Below are 15,000 nucleotides of genomic sequence, written 5' to 3' on the forward strand. Positions count from 1 at the left end.
CAAGAAGGTTATTTATTCAAACGTACAATGTATACTTTAAAAACAAATTTAGCAATAAAAGTATACATTGTAAAATAAATTTTTAAAAAATTTAAATTACACAAAATATATATAATACATTGTAAAAGTAAACTTTTAAACACTCGATTAAAAGTGATTATTATTATTATTTTTTTAAAAGTATACATTGTAAACTAACAAGAAAGTTATTTATTCAAACGTACAATGTATACTTTAAAAACAAATTTAGCAATAAAAGTATACAGTGTAAAATAAATTTTTAAAAAATTTAAATTACACAAAATATATATAATACATTGTAAAAGTAAACTTTTAAACACTCGATTAAAAGTGATTATTATTATTATTTTTTTTTTTTTTAAAGTATACATTGTAAACTAACAAGAAGGTTATTTATTCAAACGTACAATGTATACTTTAAAAACAAATTTAGCAATAAAAGTATACATTGTAAAATAAATTTTTAAAAAATTTAAATTACACAAAATATATATAATACATTGTAAAAGTAAACTTTTAAACACTCGATTAAAAGTGATTATTATTATTATTTTTTTAAAAGTATACATTGTAAACTAACAAGAAAGTTATTTATTCAAACGTACAATGTATACTTTAAAAACAAATTTAGCAATAAAAGTATACAGTGTAAAATAAATTTTTAAAAAATTTAAATTACACAAAATATATATAATACATTGTAAAAGTAAACTTTTAAACACTCGATTAAAAGTGATTATTATTATTATTTTTTTAAAAGTATACATTGTAAACTAACAAGAAAGTTATTTATTCAAACGTACAATGTATACTTTAAAAACAAATTTAGCAATAAAAGTATACATTGTAAAATAAATTTTTAAAAAATTTAAATTACACAAAATATATATAATACATTGTAAAAGTAAACTTTTAAACACTCGATTAAAAGTGATTATTATTATTATTTTTTTAAAAGTATACATTGTAAACTAACAAGAAAGTTATTTATTCAAACGTACAATGTATACTTTAAAAACAAATTTAGCAATAAAAGTATACAGTGTAAAATAAATTTTTAAAAAATTTAAATTACACAAAATATATATAATACATTGTAAAAGTAAACTTTTAAACACTCGATTAAAAGTGATTATTATTATTTTTTTTTTTTTTTTTAAAGTATACATTGTAAACTAACAAGAAGGTTATTTATTCAAACGTACAATGTATACTTTAAAAACAAATTTAGCAATAAAAGTATACATTGTAAAATAAATTTTTAAAAAATTTAAATTACACAAAATATATATAATACATTGTAAAAGTAAACTTTTAAACACTCGATTAAAAGTGATTATTATTATTATTTTTTTAAAAGTATACATTGTAAACTAACAAGAAAGTTATTTATTCAAACGTACAATGTATACTTTAAAAACAAATTTAGCAATAAAAGTATACAGTGTAAAATAAATTTTTAAAAAATTTAAATTACACAAAATATATATAATACATTGTAAAAGTAAACTTTTAAACACTCGATTAAAAGTGATTATTATTATTATTTTTTTAAAAGTATACATTGTAAACTAACAAGAAAATTATTTATTTAAACGTACAATGTATACCATTTGAATGTATACTTTTAGACAAATTTAGCAATAAAAGTATACATTGTAAAGTAGATAAAAAAAAAAAAAAAAACTAAAAAATATATAATAAAAGTGTACATTGTAAAAGTGAACTTGTAAATACAAAAGTATGCATTGTAAATTAACTTTAAAAAAAAATTTTTAAACGTACAATGTATACTTTAAAAACAAATTTAGCAATAAAAGTATACAGTGTAAAATAAATTTTTAAAAAATTTAAATTACACAAAATATATATAATACATTGTAAAAGTAAACTTTTAAACACTCGATTAAAAGTGATTATTATTATTATTTTTTTTTTTTTAAAGTATACATTGTAAACTAACAAGAAGGTTATTTATTCAAACGTACAATGTATACTTTAAAAACAAATTTAGCAATAAAAGTATACATTGTAAAATAAATTTTTAAAAAATTTAAATTACACAAAATATATATAATACATTGTAAAAGTAAACTTTTAAACACTCGATTAAAAGTGATTATTATTATTATTTTTTTAAAAGTATACATTGTAAACTAACAAGAAAGTTATTTATTCAAACGTACAATGTATACTTTAAAAACAAATTTAGCAATAAAAGTATACAGTGTAAAATAAATTTTTAAAAAATTTAAATTACACAAAATATATATAATACATTGTAAAAGTAAACTTTTAAACACTCGATTAAAAGTGATTATTATTATTATTTTTTTAAAAGTATACATTGTAAACTAACAAGAAAGTTATTTATTCAAACGTACAATGTATACTTTAAAAACAAATTTAGCAATAAAAGTATACATTGTAAAATAAATTTTTAAAAAATTTAAATTACACAAAATATATATAATACATTGTAAAAGTAAACTTTTAAACACTCGATTAAAAGTGATTATTATTATTATTTTTTTAAAAGTATACATTGTAAACTAACAAGAAAGTTATTTATTCAAACGTACAATGTATACTTTAAAAACAAATTTAGCAATAAAAGTATACAGTGTAAAATAAATTTTTAAAAAATTTAAATTACACAAAATATATATAATACATTGTAAAAGTAAACTTTTAAACACTCGATTAAAAGTGATTATTATTATTATTTTTTTTTTTTTTAAAGTATACATTGTAAACTAACAAGAAGGTTATTTATTCAAACGTACAATGTATACTTTAAAAACAAATTTAGCAATAAAAGTATACATTGTAAAATAAATTTTTAAAAAATTTAAATTACACAAAATATATATAATACATTGTAAAAGTAAACTTTTAAACACTCGATTAAAAGTGATTATTATTATTATTTTTTTAAAAGTATACATTGTAAACTAACAAGAAAGTTATTTATTCAAACGTACAATGTATACTTTAAAAACAAATTTAGCAATAAAAGTATACAGTGTAAAATAAATTTTTAAAAAATTTAAATTACACAAAATATATATAATACATTGTAAAAGTAAACTTTTAAACACTCGATTAAAAGTGATTATTATTATTATTTTTTTAAAAGTATACATTGTAAACTAACAAGAAAATTATTTATTTAAACGTACAATGTATACCATTTGAATGTATACTTTTAGACAAATTTAGCAATAAAAGTATACATTGTAAAGTAGATAAAAAAAAAAAAAAAAACTAAAAAATATATAATAAAAGTGTACATTGTAAAAGTGAACTTGTAAATACAAAAGTATGCATTGTAAATTAACTTTAAAAAAAAATTTTTAAACGTACAATGTATACATTAGAATTTCAGACAGACAGACAAAATTATCAATAGAAGTATAAAATGTAGATTTTTAAAAATTAAGAATTTAAAAGAAAATAAAGCCTAAATAACACACACATCCAAATTAATAATTATTAAAAGTATACATTGTAAACTAACAGATATATTCGTTTTTTAAAACTACAATGTATACATTAGAATGTATACTTTTAGAATTTTATTTCTTTTTTAAAAAAATTTATATAATTTTGATGAGATTACATATATATTTTAATATGTTCTTTTCAAGTATTTGTATATACAAACGTGTGTAAAAGATTATATGTACGATATATATTTTCAAAAAATATATATACATGGTAAACTAGTTTAGATAGTTATATGTTTAAGAATGGTGCATTCTACCTGCTTATGTGTTGTTGTTGCTTACAGCAAGCAGGTAGAAATTCTATTACCTACTACTTTTAATTTTTATTATTGCTAGTATAATTTGTGTTACAGCTATAGCCGTTGTGTGTTTGTTCTTTGCAACATTCACATAGAAAATATATAGCGGCAAACTGGTTACCTATAATATAAAAAATAGTTTGGCGACAAATTTTCTTCTTTATATATATTACATATAATATTTTAAAGTTAGAAAGATTTTGTTAATAAAACTAATTTTTATTTTTAAAGTAAGAAAATTTTATTTTTCGCAATAATGCTAAATTTGGAAAAAGGAAACAAAAAGTTGAATAGTCTTGTATTTTGTGGGGAATATTTTTTTCCTCATAAAAAAATTTATCATTATTTGTAATCGAAAACAAACTTTTATTATAAATGTTTTATTTTTTATTAGCAAAATTTAAAACTATAATAAAAGAAAAATCTTCAAGATTGTTTTTATATGTTCTCTAAAGGAGGATTTAAAAACTCTCTGGTTGATCCTGCCAGTAGTCATATGCTTGTCTCAAAGCTTAAGCCATGCAAGTGTCAGTACATACTAAATTAAAGTGAAACCGCAAAGGGCTCAGTAAACCAGTTTTAATTTACTAGAGTTTTCACGTTTCGTACGTGGATAACTGTGGTAATTCTAGAGCTAATACATGCAACTAAGTCCGGACCAGAAATGGAAAGGACGCTTTTATTAGATCAAAACCATTCGCCCGGCTTGTCTGGGCGTTGTTTTGGTGAATCTAGATAACACTTGTGATCGTACAGTCACCGTACTGACGACATCTCTTTCAAACGCCTGACTTATCAGCTGTCGATGGTAGACTCTGTGTCTACCATGGCCCTCACGGGTAACGGGGAATCAGGGTTCGATTCCGGAGAGGGAGCCTGAGAAACGGCTACCACATCCAAGGAAGGCAGCAGGCACGCAAATTACCCACTCCCGGCACGGGGAGGTAGTGACAAAAAATAACGATACGGGACTCTATTGAGGCCCCGTAATCGGAATGAGTACACTTTAAATCCTTTAACAAGGATCCATTGGAGGGCAAGTCTGGTGCCAGCAGCCGCGGTAATTCCAGCTCCAATAGCGTATATTAAAGTTGTTGCGGTTAAAAAGCTCGTAGTTGGTTCTGCGTGCCGCGCTGTCGGTTCGCCGCCTGTCGGTGTAACTGGCATGTTCGCGGCATGTCCTGTCGGTGGTGAACAGGGTCCACGATGCTGCATTAGGCTTTTAAAGGCCGATGTTAGCGTCGTGTGTACTTTTGTTGGCCGATCTCTCCTACTTCGGTGCTCTTAAACGAGTGTCGAGGTAGGCCGACACGTTCACTTTGAACAAATTAGAGTGCTTAAAGCAGGCTGAAATATCTGCCTGAATAGTGGTGCATGGAATGATAAAACAGGACCTCGGTTCTATTTTGTTGGTTTTAGGAATATGAGGTAATGATCAATGTGGACTGGCGGGGGCATTCGTATTGCGACGTTAGAGGTGAAATTCTTGGATCGTCGCAAGACGCACTAGAGCGAAAGCATTTGCCAAGTATGTCTTAATTGATCAAGAACGAAAGTTAGAGGTTCGAAGGCGATTAGATACCGCCCTAGTTCTAACCATAAACGATGCCAGCCAGCGATCCGCCGATGTTCCTTTAATGACTCGGCGGGGAGCTTCTACCCGGGAAACCAAAGCTTTTGGGTTCCGGGGGAAGTATGGTTGCAAAGCTGAAACTTAAAGGAATTGACGGAAGGGCACCACCAGGAGTGGAGCCTGCGGCTTAATTTGACTCAACACGGGAAACCTCACCAGGCCAGGACATTGGAAGGATTGACAGATTGATAGCTCTTTCTTGATTCAGTGGGTAGTGGTGCATGGCCGTTCTTAGTTGGTGGATCGATTTGTCTGGTTAATTCCGATAACGAACGAGACTCTAGCCTATTAACTAGACGATACCGGTATCAATGCTACCGGCGACACTTATTCTTCTTAAAGGGACAGGCGGCTTACAGCCGCACGAGATTGAGCAATAACAGGTCTGTGATGCCCTTAGATGTCCTGGGCCGCACGCGCGCTACACTGAAGGAATCAGCGTGTACTTCCCTGGCCGAAAGGCCCGGGTAACCCGCTGAACCTCCTTCGTGCTAGGAATTGGGGCTTGCAATTGTTCCCCATGAACGAGGAATTCCCAGTAAGCGCGAGTCATAAGCTCGCGTTGATTACGTCCCTGCCCTTTGTACACACCGCCCGTCGCTACTACCGATTGAATGATTTAGTGAGGTCTTCGGACTGGCGGTTATTCTTTATTAACTTTGTTGGTATTGATGTACGCTGGAAAGATGACCAAACTTGATCATTTAGAGGAAGTAAAAGTCGTAACAAGGTTTCCGTAGGTGAACCTGCGGAAGGATCATTAATAAAGAAAAAAAATTATTTAGTTCTTGCATTTATGGTAGATTTAATTTTCCAACCATATTTGCGTGAAAGTTAATAATTTATTTTTTAATATTAACCTTATAAGGTTAAATATTAAAATTTATAAAAAAAGAAAAGTTTCAATTATTTTTTAAAACAAAATTATTACCCTGAGCGGCGGATCACTCGGCTCGTGGGTCGATGAAAGACGCAGCAAACTGCGCGTCGTCATGTGAACTGCAGGACACATGAACATCGACATTTTGAACGCACATTGCGGCCCTGGGATTCTATCCAAGGGCCACGCCTGTCTGAGGGTCGTTAAATAATTGCTAGCATATATTTTTTATATAAAAATAGTGCGCGCAAGTTTTTTTTTCATCCCATTATTTTTTTTCTTTAAAACTAGTAGTAGCAGCAAGCCTCTCACACACAAAGTATATTTGTATATTGGGGTTTTTGCTATATAACTTTTTTTTAAAGGAAAAAGGATATGAAAAAAAATGAAATGTCCTGTTTTTTTCTATAAAAAGTACACATCTTTTTTATAGTAATTCAGCATTTTTAAATACTTTATAATTTATTTTTTTTTTCCCTTTTTCTTGTCATTACTTAAAAATTGCTTTCTATAATGTAAATATAGTTTTTTAAACAATCAATAATGTTAAAAATCTATAACCTGGTTAGTGGCAATATAATTTTATTGCAAGTATTAAGTGGTGAAAAAAAGATAATTTTTCTTTGTTTCAATTTTTTTACAATTACAAAGGGAAAAGAATTTAATAAATTTTCGCTAGTTAGATATAGTCTAGGCGAATTTTTTTCTATTCCCTATTTGTAAAAAAAAAGAAAAACTTGATCCACTAATAAAGTTTTACTTGTAAATTTGCTGCTAAATTTTATAAATAAATGGAAATTTTTTCAATTATACTATAAATCCCAGGTAATTAGATTTGTTATTAATGTTAACTATATTAAAGGCAATTATAGAACAAAGTAATTTTTTGCAAGAAAGGAAAGAAAAAAAATTAAAAAAATATTTCGACCTCAGATTAGGTGGGATTCCCCGCTGAATTTAAGCATATTAGTAAGCGGTGGAAAAGAAACCAACAGGGATTCCCTTAGTAGCTGCGAGTGAACAGGGATTAGCCCAGCACTGAATCCCAAAAGCATTGCTTTTAGGGAAATGTAGTGTTTGGGAGGGCTCAATTAACCCCAAGATATGTGCATTTCGCCCAAGTCCATCTTGAACGAGGCCACGGTCCCGAGAGGGTGCCAGGCCCGTTGTTGGCAAATGTCTATTTCGGGTGGGCCTCTCCTTAGAGTCGGGTTGCTTGAGAGTGCAGCCCTAAGTAGGTGGTAAACTCCATCTAAGGCTAAATACAACCACGAGACCGATAGCGAACAAGTACCGTGAGGGAAAGTTGAAAAGAACTTTGAAGAGAGAGTTCAAGAGTACGTGAAACCGCTCAGGGGTAAACGGAAAAGACCTGAATATCCGGAAGGGGAGATTCACGTCTTACCATTTGCTCAACTTTTAAATGATTTGAGATGGCCTCTCGCCCTATTCAGTGTAACAGCTGTGATAGTGGGTTTGGTCGCTCTCATTTGAATAGCAAGGGTAATGGTGGACCGCACTTCTCCCTTAGTAGGACGTTGTGACCTGTCAATAAATATTCTAAGTATTTGGCTATTATGTCTGTTCTAAGTTATACCGTTAAGGTATTTTCTTTAAAACAGTTTTAGCCGTTTTATATACTGGATAAAATTGACAGTAACGAATTATGGTGTTGAGCCACATGAAATTATATATATGTAAAAATATATATAATGGAAAGTGTCCTAAAATATGGCTGTTTGCAAGTGGGTTGGTAAAAAATAGTTTCAATTCGGATTTTTAACCGGTTAACTATTCCGCCTACTGTTGGTAAACTGTTCCTAGGACTGTGCTTATTATCACCGGTCGGCAGCGATTCAGGTTCAGGCTCTTATCCGACCCGTCTTGAAACACGGACCAAGGAGTTTAGCGTGTACGCAAGTCATTGGGCCTATAAACCCATAGGCAAAATGAAAGTAAAGAGTTGGAGTTTTGTAAATTTTTACATTCTCTACTTTAGGGAAGATGGAAAATATTGTGCAGCAATGTATAAGATTTTCCCGCATTCCCAGGGCGCTTGATTCTTGCTTTGCAAGTCAATGCGCACCTATAGCGTACACGCTGATACCCGAAAGATGGTGAACTATGCCTGGCCAGGACGAAGCCAGGGGAAACCCTGGTGGAGGTCCGCAGCGATTCTGACGTGCAAATCGATCGTCGGAGCTGGGTATAGGGGCGAAAGACCAATCGAACCATCTAGTAGCTGGTTCCCTCTGAAGTTTCCCTCAGGATAGCTTGCACTCGGTTGAGACGAGTCTCATCCGGTAGAGCGAATGATTAGAGGCATTGGGGTCGAAACGACCTCAACCTATTCTCAAACTCCAAATAGATGAGATCCCCGGCTTTCTTAAAAGTGAAGCCGTGGGAATAGGATCAGAGTGCCAAGTGGGCCAATTTTGGTAAGCAGAACTGGCGCTGTGGGATGAACCAAACGCAGAGTTAAGGCGCCTAAATTGACGCTCATGTGAAACCATGAAAGGCGTTGGTTGCTTAAGACAGCAGGACGGTGGCCATGGAAGTTGGAATCCGCTAAGGAGTGTGTAACAACTCACCTGCCGAAGCAACTAGCCCTGAAAATGGATGGCGCTGTAGCGTCGTGCCTATACTCTGCCGTCAATGACAAAGATGATTAATAAGCTGTGTGTTAATTAATGTTGTAGTCTTGACTGCAGTATTGTTAATTACAAAGTTTATTACTATATCATCATTATGTCTTGATGAGTAAGAGGGCCGCGGCGATGAGCGCAGAAGGGTCTGGGCGAGAGCCCGCCTGGAGCCGTCGCTGGTGCAGATCTTGGTGGTAGTAGCAAATACTCCAGCGAGGCCCTGGAGGACTGATGTGGAGAAGGGTTTCTTGTGAACAGCTGTTGCACAAGAGTCAGTCGATCCTAAGCCCTAGGAGAAATCCGAAGCGATATGCGCCCGTTAAATAATTTTTTTTTATTAAATGTTTGGCGCTATCTGGGCGAAAGGGAATCCGGTTCCTATTCCGGAACCCGGCAGCGGAACCGTTCCAAATCGGGCTCTCATTTGAGAACTCGTCGGGGTAACCCGACAAGACCCGGAGACGCCGTAGGGAAATTCGGAGAGAGTTGTCTCTTCTCTATAAGCGTTCGAGTTCCCTGGAAACCTCTAGCAGGGAGATAGGGTTTGGAACGCGAAGAGCACCGCAGTTACGGCGGTGTCCGGATCTTCCCTACGGACCTTGAAAATCCGGGAGAGGGCCACGAGGAACCCCGCGCCGGCTCGTACCCATATCCGCAGCAGGTCTCCAAGGTCAATAGCCTCTAGTCGATAGAATAATGTAGGTAAGGGAAGTCGGCAAATCCGATCCGTAACTTCGGGATAAGGATTGGCTCTGAGGACTGAGTCGTGCCGGGCTTGGTCGGGAAGTGGAGCGGTGTCAACGTGCCGGGCCTGGGCGAGGAGAAAATTGCGTTTCTGCGCTTTTGGATCCGAGCTCGGTCCCGTGCCTTGGCCACCCACGGATCTTCCTTGCTGCGAGTCGTTAGCCGTGTGGTTACCGCTGGCTTTTGCTAGCTGGTCGACCTGGCTTACGATCTCTTCGGCCGACATTCAACAGTCAACTCAGAACTGGCACGGACAAGGGGAATCCGACTGTCTAATTAAAACAAAGCATTGCGATGGCCCCAACGGGTGTTGACGCAATGTGATTTCTGCCCAGTGCTCTGAATGTCAAAGTGAAGAAATTCAAGCAAGCGCGGGTAAACGGCGGGAGTAACTATGACTCTCTTAAGGTAGCCAAATGCCTCGTCATCTAATTAGTGACGCGCATGAATGGATTAACGAGATTCCCTCTGTCCCTATCTACTTGGCGTAGGTATGTAGCGACACCATCGCCCATTCCGGAAGGAATGCAAATAGCTTCTGGTTCTCCAAGTTGGGGATCCCATTCCCTTCCAATACCGTCCTTATTGTCCTTCCCTCTTACAGGGTTGCCTGTAAGATTCCTGGGAAACTGTTCCCCGGCCCCTCATGCAACGGGTCGAAATCAGGAGATGGCAAGTATGTAAGACCATCGAGCGGGCGATCAGTCTCGCTGCTATAGTTCAAATAGCGAAGTACTGAACTACGGGTGCAAGCTGTACCAGATTACCAAGCCCAATTGCTTGCAATTGAGGTAGGATTCGTAGTGGCCGTTGGTTAACCATTAGCTCCGCTGTCCTAGGACATGAGCTGAGCGGAAGTACACCGCTATAGAAATCAGAGTACGTATAGCCATCATAAGATGGAAGTGCCTTCCGCTAGGAGGCGCGGCTGACCAGAGCTAAAGTAGAGTTTGCCTTCTCTACGATCTGGGAGTGAGGCCAACGTAGTTGGCTCCACGCGCTGGTTTGAGCGTGATCTCAACCCGCCTCTTTGGAGGCCAAGCGGGGGAGTGCCTGGGTGGCATTTCTGCCACGAGGAGGCCTAGCACACCAGCCTCTCCGTGGTGGTGACATCCTTCTCTTGTAAAACGACCTTGTGCTTGCACAGGGGGTCTGGTATATCCGAAAGGATAGGAACGGACCTAAAAGAACCCCTAGTACTAGACAGGAACGGGTAGACGGGAAAGAATGTCCCTATCTACTGGACTTCGCTGTCTGTTCTCGTAGAGTGCACATCGTGGTTTTTTCTCTCTTCTTTGTGAAGGTTTTTTCTAAGTTGGTAGGTGAGGTAGAGGTGTAAAAATTTGTGTAGGTATAGTGTATAGTGTGCTGGTTGTTAGGGAAAATTTTTGTATATATAGGTAGTTTTTAAGAGTAGTTTTTAGTTAGTTTAGTTTGTTAGTTGGTAGGCTAGTTTTAATAGGGTTTTTAAGGGGGTGTTTTTGGGGTCGTTGGTTGGAGTTTTTTGGTTCGGTGTGTGGAAGAAGTGTGGGGCAGGGTTAGAAGAGGGGAAAGTGGCAGGAAACCCGAAGGAAATCGTCCCAGGTAAGCCGTAATTAAGTGGTTTTTAAAGTTTGGGCGAGGGGCGATTGGAGGTGAGGTGTGACGTATTTGTGTAGCACGTTAACGTCTGTGGTAGTGTGTGGTGTAGTCGTAGTATTGGTGGGGCCCTTAGCAACAGTAGTGTGCTGCAGCTAAGGGTTGAGAAGTGGGGAATCTCTCTCTGCAGCCGGGGGACTGCTTTCGGCCTTTCTTCCGGTTTTAAGGGAGAGGAATTGGCGGTGGAGGGTTTTTTCCTGTTGGGTTTTGTAGAGGAAAGGAATACGGAGGAAAGAAGCCCTCGCTCGAGATTCTCGGGCGGTTAGGAGAGGAGTAATTGAACTCCGAAAGTCGGTAGAGTATCAGGAGTTAGCTGGGATAGGAGCTCGAAAGAGTTAAAGTTTGGTCGTATAGTGAGGGTTGCATACTGGTAGCCCCCAAATAACTTGTAAATTTTTTCTTTTTCTCTCTCGTAGCGGCAGATGGGCTGGTAAGGTTTAGTAAGGTATTGGTCGTTTTTTTTTTTTTTTTTTTTTTTTTTTTTTTTTTTTTTTTTTTTTTTTTTTTTTTTTTTTTTTTTTTTTTTTTTTTTTTTTTTTTTCAAGGGGAGTATATTTGAGAGGGGTTTTTGGTTTAAGGGGGGAGTTTAGGCAGAAGGAAGTGCTGGGGGTTTTGTTGGAAAGGGAAGCGGGATTATGGCTGAAGGGTTGGGTAAAGGGATGGGGGTTGGGGAAGAACAATCGGGGCGGCGGGAGGAAGAAGGAGGGGAAGGGGGATCTCAATTGGAGGGGGCTGGAGAGGGGAAGTGGTCAACTCCAGTCATGAAAAGGAAGCGGTTGGGAGGCGATTCTCCCCCCGAGCTGTTGCTGGAGGCTTTAGGAGTGGAGGCGGGACAGCTAAGAAGTTGGTTGGAGATGGCAATGCAGGAGGAGGCACAGTGTAGGGAGTTTTTGGAGGTGTCAAGAAGGAATGTCTCTCAGAAGGCAGCGGGTTTTATTGACAAAAGGGTTAGTAAGCTCATGATGATTATAAAGGAAATGGTGGCGGAGTATCAAGGAATGGAGAGGAAAGTGGGGAAGGTAGTGGATAGATATACAAGAGTTTGTACAGACATGGAGAGGATGGGGGAGAGGGTAGAAGGAGTTGCGGACCGATTGGATAGGAAAGTAGAATTGTGGATGAAGGTTTGGGAAGATGTGGAAGGAAGGAGTGAAGAGTCTTGGAAGAGTATGGAGAGAAGGGTAGAGGAAAGTGTGGGGAAAATGGTGAGTAAGGAGTTGGAAAATTATAAGAGAGGAGAGGGTAGGAGGGTGGAGGAGTTGTTACAAAAAATGGATATACTTTGTGAGGCAGTGAATAAGGTCCATTTCGGTATAAAGGAAGTGCCTCGGGAACTTGAGAAAGGCAGGATGCGGGAGAGTGGGAAGATGGATGATGTAAAGGAGGGGGTACAAAATATCGGGAGCAAAGTGGAGACCATGTGCGAGTCGGTGGGGAGAATTAGTGCATTGGAGGAGGAGAGAATTGAGAGTGGTAAGAGGATTGAGGAAATGATTGAAGAGATTAAAAGGGAAAGGATGAGGAAGGTGGAGCGGGGAGAGGCTATGGAAATAGAGGGGGAGGAGGAGACAGATTTGTATGCCTGGAAGGTGCAAGGAAGGAAAAAACAAGCGAAGAGGACGGTGAATATGGTTAGAATTGTGAGGGAGGAGGATGGGAAGAAGGTGCCAGGTGGAGAGGTGAGGAAAGGTTTAATAAAAGAAATTGATCCGATACAGAAAGGTTGGGAGATTCAAGGTTTCAGGCAGGGCCGGGAGAGTGTTTTCGTAGAGGTGAAAGAGAAAGAGCAGATAAAGGTAATCCAGGCGGATGGAGAGCTGAAGGAGAAAGGTTTTAGAGTTGAAGAGGTAAAAAAAAAAGGCACCGTGGGTCATTTTATATGATATACCGGTTGAGCAGGAGGAAGAGATTGTGAAGGAGAGACTTCGGGAGGTCTGCGATGTGAATAAGGACCAGTTTGGTAAGGAATGTAAGGTGCGGTACGTAAGGAATTATGGGCCCAGGAAAAATATGGTGATGGAGGTGAGTTCGGCAGTGCGTATGAGACTGATTTCGGTGGGTAGAGTAAGGGTTGGGTGGGTCTCATGTAGAATTGAAGATTATACGGAAGTACCGCAGTGCTTTAGATGTTTTGGCTTCGGCCATATGGCGAAAAGATGCAAAGAGGTGGTGCATTGCTTGAATTGTGGGAAGAAGGGACATATGGGGAAAGAATGCAAGGAGGAGGGCGGGAGTTGCGTTAATTGCAAGAGTAAGGAACATGGAAGCAGGAGCAGGGACTGTCCAATGTATAAAGCGGTAAGGAAGGCTTGGTTGAAGTCTATAGATTATGGCTGTTAGGAGAGGAGGTTTAAGAATTGGACAGATGAACCTGGGGCGGTCCCGTTTGGCATCCGATGAGTTGCGAAGAGTGGCAGCAGAGGAAAGTCTGGATGTTCTGTTGATTCAGGAGCCTTATAGCAATAAAGGAGAGGTTCCGGGCTTCGGATTGATCAATAAGGTGGTGGTGGGGCAAGGGGTGCCTATGGCGGCGGTAGTGGTCTGTTCGGAGGAATTGGACGCGGTGGCTGTGGACAGTTTATGTAACAGCCATTGTGTGGTGGTGGAAGTGGCGGGGAAGGGAGTGGGGAGAGTAATTATGATATCGATGTATTTTCAGTTTGGGGAACCGATTGAGGGGTATTTGGACTGGTTGGAACGAGGGTTAAGGAGTTTGAAGGATGGCAGGGAGAGAGTTTTGATTGGTGTGGATGTGAATGGGAAGTCGGAATTGTGGTTTAGTGGAAGGGAGGATGAGAGGGGTAGGTTGATGGCGGAGTTTGTGAGGGCGAATGGGTTGTACGTGCTAAATAGGGAGGGGGGGTTGAAAACCTATAGAAGGGGAAGGGAGGGAACAAATATAGATGTGACAGTAGGGGGGCAGGGGATTCTTGGGCTCATTAAGAGATGGGAGGTTAGGGAGGTAGATGTGAACTCCGACCACCGGTTGATCCTGTGTGTCTTGGAGGGGCGAGGGATTGAAAGCAGAAGGGATAGGAGAATAAAACTAAAAGGGAATGATTGGGAGAGATATGCTTCGTGTTTAGAGGACGGAGTGGACAGGGGTAGGAGGGGTTGGGGATTGAGAGCTGGGACAGAGGAGAAAATTAAGGATTTACAGGGATGGATGGTGGAAGCGGCAAGGGGCGCTTCGAGGGTTGGGAAGGGTGTTAAAAGAGGAAGGAATCAGAGGTGGTGGAGTAGGGAGATAGAAGAGAAAAAGAGGGAGGTTTACCGGTTAAGGAGAAATTTTCAAGGGGAAAGGGATGAGGAAGGAAGAAGAAGGGGACTGGAGATATATAGAAGGGAACTAAAGGGGTATAAGAAATTGGTGAAAGAAGGAAAAAAGAGGAGTTGGCATACATTTTTGAGTGAGGAGGCCAATAAAATGTGGGGTTTAGGTTATAAGTTGGAGAGTGGGAAGCATAAAGGTAGGAAATTATGGCATGCTTTGCGGACGGAGGCGGGAATGGTGAACGAAATGGAGGGGATACTTAAGGAAATGGCGAAAGGAGTGGTGGTGAAGGACGACAGGGAATTGGAGACGGAGTGGCAGAGAGAGGTGAGGGAGAAGGTGACCGAGAGAGAACGG

The 15,000-nt window shown here is 37.7% G+C and overlaps 1 long non-coding RNA gene, 2 other non-coding genes and 1 pseudogene across 3 annotated transcripts in view; 3 read left to right on the top strand and 1 right to left on the bottom strand.

The window, feature by feature from the left end:
* Window positions 1-4,298: 4,298 nt before the first annotated feature.
* On the top strand, window positions 4,299-6,225 carry LOC141459974 (small subunit ribosomal RNA). The gene has a single exon (XR_012461671.1). It is a non-coding gene; the product is annotated as a small subunit ribosomal RNA (ribosomal RNA).
* Window positions 6,226-6,390: 165 nt separating this feature from the next.
* LOC141459982 (5.8S ribosomal RNA) lies at window positions 6,391-6,545 on the top strand. The gene has a single exon (XR_012461675.1). It is a non-coding gene; the product is annotated as a 5.8S ribosomal RNA (ribosomal RNA).
* Window positions 6,546-7,266: 721 nt separating this feature from the next.
* On the top strand, window positions 7,267-10,274 carry LOC141459983 (large subunit ribosomal RNA; annotated as a pseudogene).
* LOC141459955 (uncharacterized) overlaps window positions 8,551-15,000 on the bottom strand; it is a 10,091-nt gene continuing 3,641 nt past the window's right edge. Inside the window, exon 2 of the long non-coding RNA XR_012461661.1 lies at window positions 8,551-10,212. This is a non-coding gene — a long non-coding RNA (uncharacterized lncRNA). The remainder of the gene's footprint in view (window positions 10,213-15,000) is intronic.

The sequence above is a fragment of the Rhodnius prolixus genome, unplaced genomic scaffold (assembly GCF_049639745.1).
Source record: "Rhodnius prolixus isolate KJV_2025 unplaced genomic scaffold, Rpr scaffold_35, whole genome shotgun sequence".
NCBI classification, from domain to species: domain Eukaryota; kingdom Metazoa; phylum Arthropoda; class Insecta; order Hemiptera; family Reduviidae; genus Rhodnius; species Rhodnius prolixus.